Here is a 20532-nt window from a genome sequence, read left to right as displayed (position 1 = left end):
TTTATTTTGTCCCTACGTTAATGCTGACAGTATAACCACAAAACTTTATAAAGAATCATATCCTGGTAAAATAATTCCAAACAAAACAAATGAGAATCCATGGGGGAATTATAGCATAGGATCTTGATAAGCCAAAATAGAAAACTGTAAAGTATACCAGGTGTCATTGTAGGATTTGTGTGTGAGTGACTGTATAGAGTGCACTGACACTCCTGATGTTCAAATAAATCACATGGACAAACTCCACCTGGTAATCTATAGGAATAAGTTAAGTACATTCTTCAAAATTATATCAAAAGCAGTTAAATATGTAAACCATTAAAATGTGATAGAATAGCACTTTATTTATAAAAATGTCATTTGCATTTTTGAACACTGTTTAACTTCCATGCTTGTTTTGCTGTTTTTGAATAACAAATTGACCATTTCAAATTCATAATGAGGTATGAAATAAATGAGAGGGTACTGAGGGTGAGTCACTCATTAATCATAAGCAAAACGGGGACAAAATCAAGGACACAGGAGCACAAACTGTAAAAGTAACAGGTTGCATAATCTTTGTATTTAATATTAACTACATTATGTTTTTCACATGAGTTCTGAGAAGTTGGGTTCTTTATGTTTACATGAAACTAATCCAAGGTAAATTTTATTTCTCAATATTATTTTGTTCTAGAGGTTGCCCTCTTTTTAATAAAGTAGAAGACAACAAATCCTAGCTTATGACATTGTTATGAAGATTTAATAGAAGGGTTAGGAGGAACACTGAAGCCTACTGAAACTTTTGATTTAAGATATTCCACTTTTGACTAGAACGTACCAAACTTGTTTGTCATGGCAGATCTCCCATTAAGGACATAAATTCACCTGGAATTAGTTCTTTTGGCCAAAATGAGTTATCATTCATATTCATGTGTCAGAGAAGGACAGAACAAGAACTATTATTCAAACCATTCTGTCTCTATCCTTTGAGAGTTCAATCCAGAGTGATTACACAATGTGCAACAAGGTTGTTTACAGTTTGCAGGTAATGTGAGTATTTAAATAGTAGGTGTAGCTCAAATAGACATAATAAAAATAGTTTGTTACCCATGTCAGATTTCAACCAAAAAACACAAAATAAGCTAGATTGTAATAAGGCAAGGTGAATTGGTGGCACATCAGGAGTCAGCTCATTTCAGAATCACTAAACAGATGCATCTCTCTGTTCCATATCCATTCATTTGGATGGAGCTGGCATTGATGTTAGTCTTTGTTGTTGTTGTGGAGTTTACTGGACAGAGAAGGAGAAAGAAAGGAAAAAAGTCAGAGTGAGAGCTATGCAGATAACTTGCTGTTAGAACTGTTGTATTTTGTGGCCCCCAGTGTGGTACCCATGGCCAGCCCCATGAGCTCTGTGTGTCTGTAGGTGTGTCTGTAGGTCTGTCTGTGTGGGGCTGACCAGCACTCCTGGTAGCCACGTGCTGGAATCCCAGTACAGCTCCCAGCCCACACAGCATGGGTCACACCAGGGGCTTGGTGGTCCACACCAGTTTATCCTTCTGCACACAAAATAAATGGACATGCTGGGCTGATGATGCCTCATTGAGTCCTGTGGGGGTCACAGGGAGCAGTGCTCCATGTCCAGGCACAAGAACCTGATGGAGTCACTGGAGCCAGGCACAGCTGTGCCCTGGGGTGCTGCCCTGTGAGCTCAGGTGAAAGCCTGGCTCTGTACCAGGGTCTGGGTCTGTTCCTGGCTTTGCACCAGGGTCTGGGTCTGCACCTGGGTCTGTTCCTGGCCCTGCACCAGGGTCTGGGTCTGCTCCTGGCCCTGCACCAGGTTCTGGGTTGTTCCTGGCTCTGCTCCTGGCCCTGCACCAGGTTCTGGGTCTGTTCCTGGGTCTGGGCCTGTTCTTGCTCTGCACCAGGGTCTGGGTTGTTCCTGGGTCTGGGCCTGTTCTGGCTCTGCAGTCAAGCAGGCCCATGCTGCACTCCCGATGGAGGAGCTGCACTTGAGCTGCCCTGCTTTGTCCCCACTGTCACACGCCCGATGGAGGAGCTGCACTTGAGCTGCTCTGCTCTGTCCCCACTGTCACACGCCCGATGGAGGAGCTGCACTTGAGCTGCCCTGCTCTGTCCCCACTGTCACACGCTGTGGCCGGCACCCTGCAGCGAGGCCCAGCCCCCTGAGGTGCTGCAGGCCTGGCTGGAAGGGCTGGAGCCGCCATGGCTGAGGGGCTGCTCTGTGACCTGGGCTCTGACTCGTGGCAGTCCCTGCTCACACCCTGGCCCAGCTGTAATTCATGCATGTTGTCTCGGTGCACAGCAATGTCTGACTAAGCAGCTGCCTGCATTTAGGCTGTAAAACAGGAATTAATACAGCAGTGGTTAATATTTAGTTAAAAATCATGATTCCTCAATATTTCCGTTCATAATTTTTGCAACTTGAAGCAAAGTTCTGTCCGCAATTCTGTATTGAGGGAAAAACTTTTCTGTTGGTTAAAAGCACAAATTCTACCAGCTCTCTTTGTTTTCCATTAGCCTGGATGAAGAAAGTATCTTAATTTTTAAAACTCCCATTTAACTAATTTCCTACCTTCTCTGTTCCAACATATCTGCATTTTATAAATTGAATTGGTGCTATTTTCACACTGTGCTTAAGGTGTTTCTTCCTTATATGAGAAGCTATATATAAGCTGCAAGGTGTTAAAGCCAGTAATTGTTAGTGGTGTTTTTCTTTCTAAAGAAATATAAAGGATATGATCAATGAATAGACTGATATACAATCAAAACTGTGCAATTTGCCCAGATTGCTGAAAAGTCATACATTCCACTAAGGCCTGTGTAAGTGGGGAGATCCTCATGATATATTTACCTTCATTGTAGGTGTAGGTGGTTGAAGTGTGGTGCTCTGGTCTAGATTCCAGAGCAAATAGGTTACCTATGATATTATTATTCCCAGGAATATATTGCAAAGCAGTGCCTTTCTCAAGCAATGTGGGTAAAGGGTTCACTCTGTCCCCTGTGGTCCTCTGCTTGAATGCTTTTCCCAAGCTCCAGATCAATCTTTAACTCCTCACTTTTAAATTAAGATGAAATACCAAGGAGAAGAAAGGGAACATAAATACTTCCAAAATTCTAGGAAATGGGTTTTTTCACTCTTCCCTCTCCTAAGCAAGACACTTAAAATTAAGAACCCCATGGAGTCTTCTCTCTGCTGGACCAGGTATTTCCAAATTTTTGGAACCAATCTCAATTTTTTCAGCAGATTTTTTGTTTTCAACAAATACTCTAGTTTTTTGACAGAGTCTTCAGTCTTCTTTTTTTTACAGAGACATTTTGCCATGGGCCTGAGAGGTCTGTCAAAGTAGAAAATTTCAAAAAAAATCAGTACCATCAGAGGAATGTTCCTTTTATAGGTACCCTGCCCTGGTCTTTGCATGGTGTCTTGCACAATTAATCCCTCTGAATCTGAACTGGGCTTTCTCTGTACCTCAAACCATCCAGCTCTGCAGAGCTGCTGTTATTTTCCTGTCAGAGGCTGTTTCTTCAGCACAGATGGAGGGTAACTATATACCAAAAGTTAAAAGGTGCAAAGAGTTTGGCTTTTGGGGGGACTTGAACTTATTTGCATCTTCAGCATACTTGAAATTGCTGTTGAAATGCCTACCTGTGTGTTCATGAAACGTCAAAGTTGAAGGAATGCATTTTAATCAAATGTCCTCTCCCAGGTTAATGATTAACACTGTGAGAATTCAGCCTGGTATTTACTGTATCATGACACAAGTAAATTGAACTCCAAGCAAGTAATTATCTATTTTTTTTTAAAGTATGCAATGCCAAATTATTAACTTTTGTGGCAGATGGGTGGTAAAAACAAGGGTCAGGCAATACCCACAGAGTCTTGTGAGACTCCTTTGTTCACACCCACTGTACTATATAAAAAACAGTGTTCTTATAGAGGGCTTCCTATTTCCAATGCAATATCTAAATCATCATATACTTTTTAAAAAAAAAATACATCTCTGTCTTCATTATTGTATTAAAAAGAATCCTTGTATTCTCTATCTATTTCTCACTCTTCATGATAGCAAACTGTACCTTCTGTTTATGTTTCAGTGGACAAATCAATTCATCTATTTTCCTGGCAGATTTTGGTATGATCACAAATATGTCAGCTCTGTGCCTATTAAAATCAGAATTTTCAGCCTTCTTAATTCTGTAGGAAGGGGGCTTTACTTCTCTAGAAATGTAGTTATTTTTCTTGAAATGTAAATATTACCTTTCAGAAAAGATGTTGCCTGGAATATTCTGCCTGAAATGTGAATGCTTCAGAAAATTACAAGCATCTAAAATTTTCAGAATTTAGGTTAGAAGAAAAATACTTGGCCATTATCAACTCTCCCATTGTTAAGCCTGCATCTAGGCCTCCCAGTCTGCAAAGACTTTAAGGTTCTAATTCCATTTTGCAATTCCCAATTTTTTTTCACAGTAAGCTAGCACTGTTGAAAGGCTCAAAGGTGCTTCACCTAATTTTCCTTGTATCTCCAGACAGTATATGGCCAAGTTATTTAGATACAAATAAGCTTGAGAATATCACCAAATCCATTCTAATTTCATTCATGCCTTGGAGATAATAATTTAAAGAGCTAGTCACTGCTTGCAATTAAGCATGGAGAAAATAGATCTGTCCCATAATTTATGTCTGCAAAGGTTGGGCTGGATTTGTAATTAATGTTTGCTCCTTTTAATGAAATACTCCAAAGGTCTGCACTTCTGTCATTCATGGAGGTAATTTTTCAATTGATTAGTAAAATAATACTTGAAAAGTAAATGCACCTGCTTTAGCACAGAAATGTCTTAGTCAAGTAGAGACAATGATTGGAGTGCTAAAAAAATATCATTTCAATACAGTAGAGACTGGAGTTTTACTCCTCCAGAATTCAGAACTCCCACTAAAGAGAAAAAAAAGAAAAGGTAATTAAACCTCCAACAACTTCTTCAGCATGCTTTCATCCAGTTTAATTCCTGGGTGGTTTTCAGCATAGCTAAATACTTTAAGGAGCACACGCCTGAGCTGCAAGTGAAATATGTCTGGAAAGCATATGTTACAGCAAGACATAATTTTTATATTTGTGTACCTTAGTATTTTTGGAGGGCATGATCAAATAATTTCATTTTAGCAATTTGTTTTCATTTTGGATAAACATTTAAAATTTGACAGCTCAGTTGGATTCTATTCTTATTTCCTTTTCAGGATAAAAGATCTTCAAACCTGCAAAGTGGCAAGACTTAAAATGGCTGGAAATGTCCTTTCTACAAAGAACCCACTATCAAAGCAAATGAAATAAAATAAAATAACAAGCCATCTCTGCCTGTTTTCAGGAAATTGATAAGGGTTTTCTTTGAGTTAATCACTCCAAAAAGCGTGTTTGATGGTTTCTGCTGCTTTGTTAATTTAGTCATTGTGACCCAAAGTTTACTAATCCTCTAGTCCCCAGATCTCACATTTTGCAGGAGTGGTATTATGGGAATTGTCTGTAAGTTGACCAGACATGATGCAGAGCAGAAGCCACAGTCTGTGCCAGATTCCTTGAGGGCCACAGACATGGTGATCCCAGAGGTTTTGGACCTTGTGTCACCTGGGACAAGGATTTTGCTTTCAGAGACAGAAGCAGGAGAAGGGAGCGTGTGGTGAGAGAAGCCCTTGTCCAGCACTCAGCCTCATGGAGCAGAGTGATCCCGACAGTGCAGCAGGGGATGAGAGCCATTAGAACACTTAACTTTAAAGATAAAAGTTTATAGCTTTAATGCTGCAGTTTGAACTCTTTGAGTCATCTGAAGGATCCAGCTCTTATTAAAGCATGAGCAAAGCAGCACCTCAGGACTTATAAAAACCTGCACCTTGAACTTAGTGTAACTCCCATTAAAGTCAATGGATGCTGAGTCAGACCTTAATTCTTCTTGCATCTTAGAGATTCAAAAGGTGAAAATCCTGGCACTACTGATGTTTTGCCATTGACCTCACAGGGTCAGGATTTCATGCTAAAAGCCATAAAATGGCACTGACATTTCGTCATTGCTGTCTTGGATCAGATTCATAACAGTGACCCAGGAGACAAAAATCTCCATAATCCATTACTACTGTGCATCTACCCAACACTGTCTCACCACCTTCTACCTTTTTTTAAGAGAGGAAATAATCTATAATTTGAGCTGCCTTTATTTTAACTCAAGTGAAGAGGAATGGAAAAATCTTACTATTAATTTTTCAATCACACTATTTTACCCTTCAAAGCAAATTCTTGATTATTTTATATAAATTTAATTTGGAAATTCTCTTTTGGAAATGAAGGAGGTTTTGTTGGATGATTTGTTTTTAATTTTTTTTCCAATACCTCTTCAAAAAGGCTTTTTAGTAAAACTGGAAGGCAAATTTCAGATTTATAGCATGATTGAATGAAATGCTTATGATTAGCAGTGAGAACTATGAGGAGTTTATATAATTTCTTAATGATCCTTAACAAAATATTTAATTAAAGAGCAGCTGGAAAGATAATCTTGATTAATAAAAGGAAATCAGGGAATTAACTTTCTGTAATGTAAGAGTACTTGCAATTTGTGATAGTTACCACATACCATTAGCAGTTAGATACAATAAACTGATAAAATACAAAATTATTCTGCCCTGCCCCATTAAATTTTCAAGATTGCAAATGCAAAATATTGGCTGTGCATTACAGATGATAAAATTAATAGATTCCAATTTCACAGATAAAAATGTACTGAAAAATATAATTTAAAATTTGTGTAGGAAATTTATATTATATGTAACATGGCTGCTTTGGCATAGGTCATTGCATTACTTTGTGGCAGTCCCTTTGTCCAATGCTTTCAGTTCTAATTCTGCTTCTTTCTTTTGGCAAAGCTTGGTCACTTCTTAGCTTTGGTTTTATAAGTTTCATTGCAATAATAGTCTTGCTACTCTACTGGAATCAATGGGTTTGATGTCTTCAAATACAGGCATAGCTTGAACTGGGGGTGATCTGTTTATTAAAGCAGTAGATGTTTACATTTGGAAATTAAAAAAAAAACATGCTTGTGAGTTTTGTGCGAAATTTCCTTCCTTCAAACTTCTCTTTGTTAAATAACTGCAGATCTTGAGACATTAGGGGTACTCACATTACCTAACTTGGTTTCTCTGACCTCTTTCTGGAGAAGTCTATGGAGACTAATTTTAAAATCTCCCCTATGTTCCTAGAGGAAAGTGGTGTGATCATTCCTGCACTCTGAGAGCATTTCTGACTTTACTGGAGTAGTTTGGGCTTTCCACCCCCAGTGAGGCCTTGGTGTCCTCTGAGTTTTATGCAGTTGAAGGTCCTAGTCAGGAGTTGGTATATTATTTCTAAGAAATGCATATTTAAACACGGGTTAAGAGTAAGATTTTAACTGTTTGCTTTCCTGTTAACATTAATGAAAGCATATATTTATATGTTGTGCCTTTGAACATTAATTTCTTGGACTTCTCTAGGGATATAGGGTTGGGTACAATGCATAGTTTTTCCTTGTGTTATTTATTAATGGAGGGGTATAATTTAGTAGCAACTCCCTTTGTGCACAATTTTTTCTGCTTTTTAAGTCACTTTATTTTTCCTGAACTTTGAGATGAGAATGAAGCCCTCTTTGTCTTTGTTGGGGTTTTTTCTTAGAGCATGAAACATGTTTACTTCCAGAACACCGTGTAAATATCTCTTAAAGAGGTGCTTTGCAAATAAGCTATTATTGTACTAAAGAAAACATTGATTAGTTTTAAATGGCAGTAACAATTCAAGTCTATGTAAAGACAAGTGCATTTTCTTTTGAGGTTAAGCCTCTGAATTTAATAATTGAAGGGAAAAATACAATAAGATGTAATAGAAGAAGCTTCTGTGAAGTGCATTATGCAATTATGTCTGCCATAACTACAACTGCCTTTCCAGATCATAACATGTTTTCTCCTCAGAGAAAACAAAACTATTTTTATTACTTGGGGTTTTTTTTGAAAAATGTACTATTTGGAAAAGGTTGTATGCTTTGTGATGATTCTGTTGATTCAGAAAACCAGTCTGTTGTTCCAGGACATCTGAAAATTTAAGACATCATTCAAGTGAATACAGTATGCAGCTGAATCAATCTATTTATTTTTAGCTTTGTCAAAGTTGTATTCAAATGTGAAAACTGTTTTAGGGGATATCTTTGTGACTTCCCTCTATTAAATCATGTTATGTTTTGCTTAGCATACACAAGACCAGAATTATTAGAAGAGAGATTTTGGCTGCGTATGGTGAATTGCACAAATTATTAACTGTCTAGATTAGAGCCCAACTGTACTACTCACAGAACCTGTGTGATGGAAAGACCCTGTGTGATGATTGTGCCTACATAGTCAACTTTCTTGCAAAAGGGAATACTATAATCCCTTCTTCGTCATCACATAAAATAGACCAAGTGGGATTAGAATTATAGTAGCAAAGATTCGGATTAGACTTTAAAAAGTAGGGATATTAACTAAGAGGTTGTACTCTATTAGGCTCAAAACTGTAATGAGGAGAGGTGGTGGGAAGGTGTTTGGCTTATGCAACATTTTTTCTGTTAGTGGAAAGCACAGTCTGATCCACAGTTCAGAGAGCTGGGTGCAGTTCCAGTCAGAGGCACATTTAAATTGTGGTGGCGTAAAGGTTCCCTCGTATGAAAGAAGTGTCATGGTTAAAGCATAAACATGAAGTGTAAGTGTTAAGAATGACTTTCCACAAAGGAAGAGTCCCAAGAGTCCCTTCTTGTTCCTTGTGGGGTGTAGGTTGGGAAAGAGTGCTGCAGTTGGATACAACCATTTAATTAATGTGCATCTTGTTTGCTCAAATCGTGGCTGTAACTCCTCTGAGTGTTGCAGCTCTTTGTGTTTCATATCAAATTTTCTGAAGTCACTCAATCTGTTTTCCACGGGTGCTGGTGTGTTATACACACATGTGCACTTTCATTTGCAGTGATTTCTGATCTACCATAGTTTTGTAAAACCTCCAGCTCAGTAGTATTAAAGATGATAAATGAATAGATAAATCCAAGGGGAAAGTACTAAAGTTAATAGCGAGGAGGTTTTTTGCATAAAATAATCCTGGTTTCCAATATTTTACAAAGTCCCTTCTCAGTTAATGTGTGCTGATAAAGCTCTATTCTATGCAACAATTTCCTCTCATCTTGTGACCCCATATCTGCAGTTTTTCCTTATGTCTATTCCTCTTAAAATCCAATTTTCTAGTTATACTAGTATTTATTAAAAGCTTGACTGTAAGGTCTTTGTTTACCCAAAGATCTATTTTTATCATAACTGTTTATAATGATTAAACCTCAACAACTTAAACACTTTACACAAAATAATGTATTTTCAATAAATTGAAATATTAACCAATCATATGTAATGGTTCAGTTCTAGCAAATGGATTGCTAGAAATCCTTAGGGTTTCATATAAATTGAAAACTGTATTGACTGACCAGGCTGCACTCGAATTGCGTTGCATTTGGATCAAAAAGCATAGAAAAAGTTCTCATTATGGTTCCCTGACATTAATTTGAGCATTTTTATATGTGTGTCCTATTAAGTACTTTAAGTGCTTTTTGATAATTGTGCTTTGTAGTTTTTACAGCACTTCAGCCTATTCCCAGTTCAATTTCCTCTTTTATCCGATGTTTGAAATATTGATTTCTGACAGATAAAAGCAAACCTTATAATCTCAGCAGCATGCAATAAGTGAGTAAGAGGGGGCTACAGAATGCATCAGGGAATGGTCATATTTGAAACCGTCTTTGTTTTATTACATTTCGTCAACAGAATTTACTTACTGCTTGCTGGTATTTATGTAAAAGCAGGACTCCTGATAGTCCAGTGATATTAGCAGCTCCTGGTATACTTTTGCATTTAGTAAGATAAAAGAAGAAACTCCCTTGGTGGTTGATGATTGCAGCTGCTTAAACTGCTGTCAACTGGCTTGAAGTAACTGTGATTTATCTTCCTCAGATTGTGCAGCGTTGTGTCCGTGAACTTCCAGAGTTTGCATTAAAAAGTGACAGAACATCAGAGTGCCAGAAGCTTCTCATATTGTGGCCCTGAAGGTAAAAGCAAAAGAAACTCTCTTGGTCTGTGTTTGGGAACATTGTCCAAAATCTCTGCAAAGCTCTTGTGACATGAAAGAGATCTTTAAGAAATGGGTTGGGATTTTGAGCATGGACTAAATACAATTAGGAAATGCTAAGGAGTAGCACTGGTGCTTTGCATGTTTTCAGGGTGTTTCTTCTGTAATTTCTAAAAACTAGAAAGAGGAATCCAGTCCAATGCCATTAATAGTTAATAGTATGCTAAGAATTCAGTTTGCATTTATTTCCTTTTCATTATCCAATGTGATCCAATGTCTCTCAAGTAACATTGCATTAAACATCCCTACTCAGCTCCATCAGCACCCACAGTAAATGAGCAGAATATACAGGGAATTAGCTGCAGTATTTTGTCTGAAGTCATGAAAATTCAGAATGCTGTTTTAGAAGGCGAGGGAAGTTCCTCAGGTTACACAGTACCTTTGCAATCAATGGCAAATCCTATCAAAGTGACAATGGAAGAGTCTCCATCCTGAGCACCAGGTTAGGAGGAAGCTGAGTATCTTTCTCTTGAGGCATACATTTCTAAGAGGGATTGATGTACCTGACAAAACAAGCAGGTGAAATAAAGGAGGGAGAAATATGATTTTTAATAATGTGGACATTTTTAAGATGAACACAGAGATTTTATTCAACCCCAAATTAGCTATTGTTAATTCAGAAACATTTTTTTTGGCTTAGTCCTAGAAACACTTAAAATGACTACCTTGCAACTAGATCTTCCCACATCTGGGTATAGAATGGTTTTCAAACAAAAGACTTTAAAAATGCTATTTTAGTGAATTTTGATTATTATGGACTGGAGCTGGAATTCTGCCAGTCAGTTAGCAGAAGTTTACTCTCCAATCAATTCAAGTTTTCATTACTAAGCAATTAGTGTTTAAAGTTTTAAGTGATAAGCACTTAACTGTGTTCTGGAAATAGTGGGTTGGTGGTAACAAAGCCTGACAGTGTTCTGAAGAATGGCAGGCCTGGAAAAGTGATTTGGTTAAGGCTGTCAGGGAGAAAAGATCTTCTGAGCTCTACAGGGGTTGACCAGAGGGCAGGTGGAGCAGAGCTTGCTTGGTGGCAGAATGTTCTAGAGATATGGTGCCTGTAGGGAGAGAGAACAGAGGAGTAATTAGGAAGGCTTGTTAGCCCAGGACTTGGGTTTAATATGGTCAGAGTCAGAGCTTCAAACACAAGGATTATGGTGCATGGCCCAGCCAGTCCTCACTCCATCCTGATGCTGACATCAAGGTATGCCACGATATTCACATGTCATATATAAGACACAAATACATCAACAAAATACTTCCTTCTGTTTTGGAATATGCTAGCTGCACCCCACCCAAATTTTGTGTCTCAAACAGACTCACACAGAAATGTGTATATGTGCAGGTTACTGTCCTGTATGTTCCCATATATACAAGTAAAGTATTAATAAAAAGACTCTGCAGTGGATGATGTAACTGTAGACAATCTCCATTAGAATTTCAAAGGAGCTACTTAGCATTTTTCATATTGGATAGGTTATTTACAGTTCACTATTTAAAGGAAAAAGCATTGGAAAAGGTTTATCTTCTAATAAATCAAGACCATTATGGCATCAAGTCACAAAGCCTGAAGGTATAGAGGCAGTTGCAGAAGCTGTGTCTTGCAAAATATTATGTATACTGTATTATATTGGGTAGCTGAATTAAAAGGGCTTCTATGAAGAATTATAAACAATTAGAAATGGAAAAGCACAATGTGGAAAAAATAGCACTGATAATTTTTGATTGGGGCTCTTGTGGGACTCAGGTTAGGAAACAAACCATTGAATACATCAACTGATATTTTCTAGCGGCCTCTTTGAATCTGACACTGTAAATAATGCTGCAGGCATGCACATTCCAGTAGTATAGCTGATAGAAATATCTAAATGCTTTTATCTCTGAAGTTTTATTTTAAAATTTAAACCTCAGTGTTGCAACTGATGGCACTGAACACATCAAACTAATGTTGGTAAAACTCTGAGGTGTTGACCAGCTTCACATGACTAAACTGTAATATACCTAACCTTGTATATGGGAAGGATTGTGTTGTCCTCAAACATCTATTTTGTTGCTTTATTTGATGGGAGACAATGCCTTTGTGTAAAACAAAGAAAATTAATCAGAGATAATTCATCAGACAAGCTCAGAGCAAGTTCAAGTATGCAAGTGCCTGTGATTAAGTAGACATGCAGCTACCTATTTAACCTAAAATATCTGTAAAGGAAATCTGTCTAGATTTTCTAGGACTTTTAAAAAATAAAGTTGTTTCCAGTAATGAAAAGGAGTGACAGTGCTTCACCAGGTTCTGTTTTGGTGCTAAATAACTTTTAAAAAGCCCCCAAAAGAAAATCATTTAGTTACACACAATGAGATCAAAAGGCTGAGTTCAGCTAGTTTTGTTGTTCCCAGCTCTTTGTTTCTGAAATTTTTTTAAGCTCTGCTGAAAATTTTGGAATGACATTTTTGAGAGTTTGAGCACAAATGATTGGAATTTCTTGGTGTAGTGCATAAAAATCACTTCAAAAGGCCTAGTTTTGGTCTTTTGCATCAAAGGTTTGAAAGTGTAACAATACAAACAATTTTTCACTGCTTACCCATTTTTTTGACCATTTGAAACAGAATTTCAATATTAATCCCTACAGTCATTACATCTGTGCACAGAAGTGTTCATTACAACATTGCTAATAACTTGTGTCCTCTGTTGCACAGTCAAAAGAAAACACTGCATTTTGTGCCCCTCTGAAACACACACACTGTGTACACTACAGGCATTTACTGCAATTTTTATCACTATGTTTTCTGGTTTGGATGACTGCTGTAAAGGGTCAGAGGAAAAAACTAAGTCACCTTCATAGATGTCTTCTCTCACCTTGGGCTCTCTGACCAGCTGTGATTTATATTCCTATGTACATAATATAAGACAATGAAGACATTTTAAAGACAGTAAATGTTATTTAGGGTAAGTTTACTTGCTCTGATGATTTTTACTTACCTGAGGAAGACAGCTTTAAAATGTTACCTGAAATTTTAGATCAATTTTTCACTACAACTAAGGCATTTTAACAGGACTATTTTTAATAGGACTAAGCCTCTGGCACTCCAGTGGGACGCTTGAGGAATCAGTGCTCTATGTGCTTGTTTGCAAGACTTTTTAATATTTCTTTGTAAAAGTAAGGCAAACTGATAATATTAGTATATGTTTATATAATTAAGAAAGCAATTTATCCACTTCACAGTGTGGGCACATGCACAGCCTGCCTCAGCCTGGAGCTGCCCCACAGCTCCTGTGCCCCAGCTGAATTCCTTGTTAAACAAAGTGTGCCAAGTGTCAGAAGGATGACATCAGGTACACTATGCTACATAACCAAATGACAATATTTCTCTCATTTAAGCTCCTTAATACCACCTTTAGCTGAGTGGGAAAGAGCACAGATTGCATGACCTTGGAGATGCTTGTTCCTGCATTTATTATTGAACAAATATGGCTTTCAAAAGATGAAATGTATTTCAAATATCAATTATCTCCCTATTCTGAGCTAAATGCTGCCTTGATATACCCTGTACACCCTAAGTTGACAGATGTGAAGTACAAGTAAGAGCAGAATTTGACCAGCTAAATTTAACATCATAGGATTATGAATACTACAAGAGCCATGGATTTTCTAAGCATAGAATGCTACAGCATGCCTGAATTCTGCTTTCAGATTTAGTCCTAGATAGTCTGGTTGTAGGGCTAGGCAGTAACAAAGCAGCAAAGGAATATCTTTGTTCTGTGGTAGAGATCTTAAATGTACAGTGCTTAGAGAGCTACTCAGAGATGTACTGGGAGGATTCTATGTAAGTTTGCCCTTATATTTTAACCTTTTTTCCCCTTGCTATCTCAAATATTTAGATTTTTTTAATCTTTTATTAGAAAAAATTTAAAGAAATATTCTTATTTCAGGATATATTCAGGAAAGGGTTCAATTTGCTTGAATTATTTAAAGATATAATGGGAGTTTTGTCTCAGATTCTGGGGAAATGTTTTTAACAGTGTTTGCAAATGCAGAGCACATTGCTCCACTGAAGTATTTGCCAGTGACTGTGGCAAAGGTTTTTCATGGTGGCCACTGTCATGGCCTGGTCTTTACTGCTCTTTACTGTAGAACAGTCACAGAAGCCATTGCAACACGAGATCTTGTACACCCACATTCTTCAGCAGCTGCATGTAACAAAATTTTTTTTTTTTTAATTTTTATTGCTAAAGAGCCAGAAGCAGATAAAGAATCTTCCAGTGAAACAGGCCCTTAACAAGCTTTTCTCAGTTTCACCAATGGTGGGATTTCCAGCAGAAAGTGATAGCAAAAGACCTCCTTTGCAACAAACTAGATGTAACTTGGTATTATTGCTTATCAAGTTGAAATCTGAGGATCCAATCAGATAACAGATTTTTCAGAAAGGTTACAGTGTTTTTTAGCTGTCAGTATCGATTAACAGAGTACATCTCAGATAATGTGTCTTTCCTTCTTAACTTTTGGGTTCTTCTTCCCTTGCAAAGGATTTGTGGGAAAAAATGGATATATTGATCACATATCTTGTGAAAGGTCTAAAAAAGAACATTGACACAGATATGCCCAAACTCAGCAGCTCTTAGGTGGTCCAGGCAGTCACCTGAGATATGAGACTGCAGACTCTGAGATTGTTTTACCAGAGCAAGAAGTGTAACTAGTTTCTTTCATTACCAATCAAATGAGAAAATTATTGGGTTGATGGATCCTCTGAGAAGTTAGGAAGGTCATCCATCATAATCTTTTCCAAACATTCCATTCTCATTTAAATAAAAACTTGTGCTTTCCAAAAGCCATCTTTCCCAGTGACTCTTCTTCCAGCCTAGAGCTCCAATCTCTTGGGAAATTTTCTTAAGGGCTATTTTGGCTAAAAGTCTCTAGGTCTTTATTTAAATATTTTTGTTTTGTTGTAGATGAGCATGTTTCTGGGTTTTTCCCTTTGTCTCTTTAGAAATGGATGGTTATTGGCCTAACATCATGCTAGTCATCCCTTACCATCATGTTTCTTGGCTGTGGACCTACAAAAGCCTGTTTATGCAACCCAAATCAGTCAGAAATGTATTCCCTGAGCCCCAAAGAAGATTATCGTCAAAATCAAAAGGCTTCACAAAATCACTTACCTTCCCTAGAGCACTTTCTTCATACAGAAGAAAAAACCTGCTTTTTTCAATATATGCAGAATAAAATGTTTTCATTTTTCCTTGCTAAATGGCTTCCTTTGAGAAGTACTGTTTCCCATGATAACGCTGTCTAAGACAAGCTCACCCTGCCTTTTCAGGAGGGTCCATTATCTGTGCTTTAGGCCTCTGTTACATTAGTATTTGGCTTTTTGCACAGACATAACTTAAAAATACCTGTGTGGTAAAGGATTGTACAGTCCTGGCTTGAGTCCTGGCTTGTGCTTTGTGGTGATACTGAAATATGAGTAAGAATCACTGGTGCAACTCACATAAAAATATGAGTCTTGTAGCTTGGAGGACAGGTATTCCTGACAACAAAAAATGTATTTGGCTATTAATGTTCCTAATTCAAAGAGGAAAAAAATAAAAGAGATATGGATAAAAAAAAACTAAAATAAAGTTTTCCCTGTTGTAAAAGCAGACATTCAGCTGTTACAAGTTGGCAATGATCCACTGGTTTCCACAGAGCTCTGCTGATCATGCCAGCTGAAGAGCTGACCCTGAATATTATCAAAGTTTTCTTGGAGGTGGCAGGAAAATAAATCCTTTACAATTTCCTCTTTAAGAACTCAGGATTTCCGTTTTTATAACTGCAAACTTTCAGAATGAAATGTGGAGCACAGAGACAGGCAGCACCACACTGACTGTGTTTGATTAGGGTAATCCTTTTTTTCCTTCTATGTGGTTACTACAGCCAAGCAATTATTTATCATACTTTCAATTGCTTGAAGCACTGTAGACTACAGGTTAAATATTCTCATGTCATTGTGAGCTTCTGCTCCAAGTTCTCATTGAAATCTAATGACTTTCATCTTCAAAAGAAATTTTAATGAGCTCAAAGTATCTACCCTTCTGCTTTAATTGTTACACTTCACATTCTGCAGATCAAAACCTCCTATTTTTCTTTTTTTTTTTTCACCTTAAAATGCTGTTGACAAGTTCTTTCCGGAGCTCTAAACTTCTGTCCACTTTTTATTGGTCATATTCATGTAAGATATAAATCCAGAAATATGCAACACATGCAGATTTAAACCTGTAACAGATCTAGTACTTACCCCTGAAGAATGGAACATGTGCCAGGCACTGTTACTTTGATTAGCCTGGGATCAGGGATGTCTCAGATGTGGGTGCCTGTAGCAGTCAAATAAAGCCATTAAATCAGTGGTAATAAATGTATTAGGTACAAGTACCAAGACTTTTCCTGGATTACTTGTGGAACAAAGCAGAGAAAAAAGTTTTTCTGTGCTTGTGTGTGAAGACAGCTACACATACACTGTTGTCCTCTCCTTCTGTCACTCCATGGGCCTGCTGCATGTGTGTCTTAGGTGCCAGTTGCTCAGTCCCATCAGCATCCTCACACGTTCTTGTGTTTTCATAATCCCCTTTTGCTATGAGTATTAATTACTGTGCTCTGGTTGAGATAAATACAGTTAGACAGCTTTTCAAGTGGAAAGTTACTGGCTTGTTTCTATAAAGCTGCAGTCTTGAATTCCAAGTTCTGGTCAATATTTAGTGTGTAAATGAAATGGGTGTGACCTGGCTGCCAGCAGCTGTAGGGATTGGAGTGCTCTGAAGTATCTGGCCTTAATAGTTGAGTTTCCAGTATTATTCACAGCAAGTGTTTAATTTGTTCTGTTCCTACAACCCTTTAGAGAGAATTATTTCCCATGTGGTTTCTTATAAAATTCTGTAATCTACAGCATTTTAGCAGTTTGTATCAAAGTGTAAAACATGCTGTGCCAGAGTGACCCTGGTAGGTCACTGGCACTGCATGCACTGAATGGAGGGACACTGAGTGATTCTCTGATCAGCTCTACAGATCTAGAATTTGCTTTCTGTTGTGCTCCTCTGGTTGTGCAGTAGATGAGACTGAAGAGCTGTGCAGTGCTGTTCCAATAGCAATGGCTAGCAGGCTGGGGAAGTGTTGGGCTCTGCTAATTACTAAAGGTGGGCCACTGTTAAATTTAGATATAAACTGTTAATATATATTAGCAAAAGGATCAACATTAATGTTCTCACTCAGTTTTTGTTACTGCATGAAACTTTCTTGGGAGAATGCAGGGGAAGAGTTTTGTGCTTGATCATGGGAAATGAGGAATGCAGCACAAAAATGTTCTACCTGCATTTTAAAGAGGTATAAAGTGCATCCATCCTGCAAGAGTCAGTTGGATGTATATTGCACTCCAGGATGACTCAGACCCTTGAAGCTCTACAAAATCTCTGAGGTGTTTAGAGTAAGTGTTAAATCTGTTTTCAAGAATCCTGAAGCAAACTAGTGAGACACAGATCTAGGTCAGATCTGAGTCCTAGAGTATTCTTAAAATTATTTTTTGGTAAAGAAATTCCAAGTTGATACTTGTGCTCATCTCCCTATATGATGCTCTAGGTTTAGAGCTCAGTTATTAGTTATTAGGGAATTTTCAAAATTGTTCTTTTTTAGCTACTTAATTTACTATCAGCCATCCAAAGACAGATTGGTAGGATATAAATGAAATGCTATAATTATACAAGGGAGTGGGTCACTGACCTTTGGATTGCAATATCTTGTCTCTTTTGTCCTTTCCTTATACCACCCAGTCTACAGGATGAAATTGCATCTTTTTCTCTGGTTGTCTCAAGAATGAGGTGGTATTGGAAACTAGTGAGGCATGGCACAATGTAGGTGTTCATAGCTTGCAATAATTTACCCATTTTCATTTTGTTTGATTTTATTAACACCTGTGTCTCCAGGGAACACAGGGAGCAGGGGAGGAAAGGAGAGAATACTTCAACAATAATCTAATGATCAGCACTTACGCTCCCCCCAGCCCTGCTGTTATGTCAAATGTCAAGATACATCACAGCCAAGCAATTTATAATACAAAATGCGTGGATATATAAAGGAAGAAGTGCAGATGGTGGGAAGCTGTGTGTCATGACATACACACAGACATGGAGGACAGCAAGGGAGTCATTAAAAATATGGATTTTTTTTGTAATGCAGTGGCTGTTTGTCAGCTGGTGTAATTGGCATACATCAATGGAACCACTCAGAAATACACCTTCTGAGGAATTAGGCACTTAATGGAACTTAATCAAAATTCCTTACAGAAGACTAAAAAAAAATTCTTGAACATAATTTGGAGACAAAGGAAAAAGCACATAAGGAAATATGGGATTGCAGTCTATTGAAGTTTCATCTGGATATTAGTTTCTGGAGTATTTCCGTAGATATTGATATTCTAGGCAGTAGAATGCAAAGATTTGCTATCAAGTTAACCAAAGTATTCTGAGATTTGAGAAATTGCAGTAGTGTTTAGTTAGAGACCTGATTTCAACATAATCAAATAAATCCATCAGCAAACTTTTAAAGTCAGAATCAAAAGAAGAGTTTTATTAGTGTCATTTCCTTTTCTTGTCCTTTTTAGTTGTTAGATGACTTTTTTTTTCAGTCCTGTGTAAATTTAGCATAGATAACAATCTGAAAAACATCTGCTAGATTAGAAATAAATTTTTAAAAAGGCATAAAATCGCTCAGTCATGTAGTCAATTTCATAAGGACTTAACATCTTCAATATCTGACTGCAGTAATATAATTTTTGTTGTTATATGCTCTGATCTTTCAGACACGAATTCTTTGTTCACAGTCTCAATGGGAGGGTTTGGTTTTTTTTTTGTTTTCTTGTGATTTATAAATATGGGAATCTGGTGAGAAGGAGGGATTGAGAGAAAAGGAAAGGGTAAAGTCCAAAAAAACCACACAGACAGTTCTTCCTTATCACCTGTCTTGTCCTAGGAAAAATTGAAAGTAACACAGTTTTTAAGATATTGGTATTACATGAGTTTAAAACGTGGAGGAAACAGTTCCAGCCTACTGCCTAGTTCTCTTTTCTGACTCTTTATAAACATCCTCATTGATTTTTTTTTTTCCTCTTTAGGTACTAGAGTAGAACAGGTAACAGTGTCAAGTTTGATATTTAGCAAAACACAAGGTTGTTGTAGTGTCTTATTGTGCAGGTACCATTTCCTAATAAAAGTCCTCAAGACATGACGTATGACATCAATAAAAGGATATTGAAATGGAAGGTACAGAGTGGGTTATACACTAAGAGAGAGTTGAATTTAAAAAAAGATGTAAATTGAAAATCCTGTATTCTCTTTTGAATGCCTTGGGGTTTGAAGTCTTAGGACTTTGAGTCTCAGCAAAGCACATGAGGGTGTGCTGCACTGCAAAGGACACTGAGCTCTGGGAGAATGTGGGACAACCCAGCCCTGCAGTCAGGAGAAACAAGGTGATGTTGTACTGCTCTTGCACCCACTTGGACTGGAGCTTTGTGGTGCCTGAGCTGGTGCTTCTGCTCACACCCCTGAGCTGCTGCTCCTGCTCACACACCTGAGCTGCTGCTCCTGCTCACACACCTGAGCTGGTGCTCCTGCTCACACCCCTGAGCTGCTGCTCCTGATCACACACCTGAGCTGCTCACACACCTGAGCTGGTGCTCCTGATCACACACCTGAGCTGGTGCTCCTGATCACACACCTGAGCTGCTCACACCCCTGAGCTGGTGCTCCTGCTCACACACCTGAGCTGGTGCTCCTGATCACACACCTGAGCTGGTGCTCCTGATCACACACCTGAGCTGCTCACACCCCTGAGCTGGTGCTCCTGCTCACACACCTGAGCTGGTGCTCCTGATCACACACCTGAGCTGCTCACACACCTGCACTATAGAGGGGGCAGCTCATTTAGAGTTACCACAAGCATTTATGCACATGGCAGCACATCAGAGTAATCAACCTTATCAGATCTGTGATTTAACATGCCTGTAAATCATTGGTTTCACTTAGTTGAATTTTTAAATAATAGGGCTTTTTAGTTATAATTGAGCATGACTAAGGTTTCAAACAAAACATTATTTAAAATTTAAAAGATCAAATGGGTTTCCCCCTGAAAATATTGTCAGGTCAACAAAAAACAAACAGCTGCAGTTATTTGTGGGACTGAATTCAATGTTGTGAATTTTCTCAGTTGAGTGAGGGAGAACATGAGTAGAGAGAAAGACAAAAGGTTGTGCAGCAGCAAAAAGAAAGCCACAGAACACCAGAAAGGGAAAACTGAAGGCACTGAAATGGCTGCAGGAC

At 38.0% G+C, this 20532-nt stretch overlaps 1 long non-coding RNA gene across 1 annotated transcript in view; it reads left to right on the top strand.

Moving 5' to 3' along the window:
• The window catches only part of LOC139596135 (uncharacterized), a 77423-nt gene that overhangs the window by 22214 nt on the left and 34677 nt on the right, over positions 1–20532 (top strand). Inside the window, exon 3 of the long non-coding RNA XR_011681257.1 lies at positions 10034–10128. This is a non-coding gene — a long non-coding RNA (uncharacterized lncRNA). The remainder of the gene's footprint in view (positions 1–10033; positions 10129–20532) is intronic.

The sequence above is a fragment of the Agelaius tricolor genome, unplaced genomic scaffold (genome assembly GCF_023055355.1).
Source record: "Agelaius tricolor isolate 1412-34295 unplaced genomic scaffold, bAgeTri1.0.p SCAF_15, whole genome shotgun sequence".
In the NCBI taxonomy this organism is placed as follows: Eukaryota; Metazoa; Chordata; class Aves; order Passeriformes; family Icteridae; genus Agelaius; species Agelaius tricolor.
Note: the sequence above shows the minus strand (reverse complement) of the source record. Positions and strands in the feature narration are given on the sequence as shown.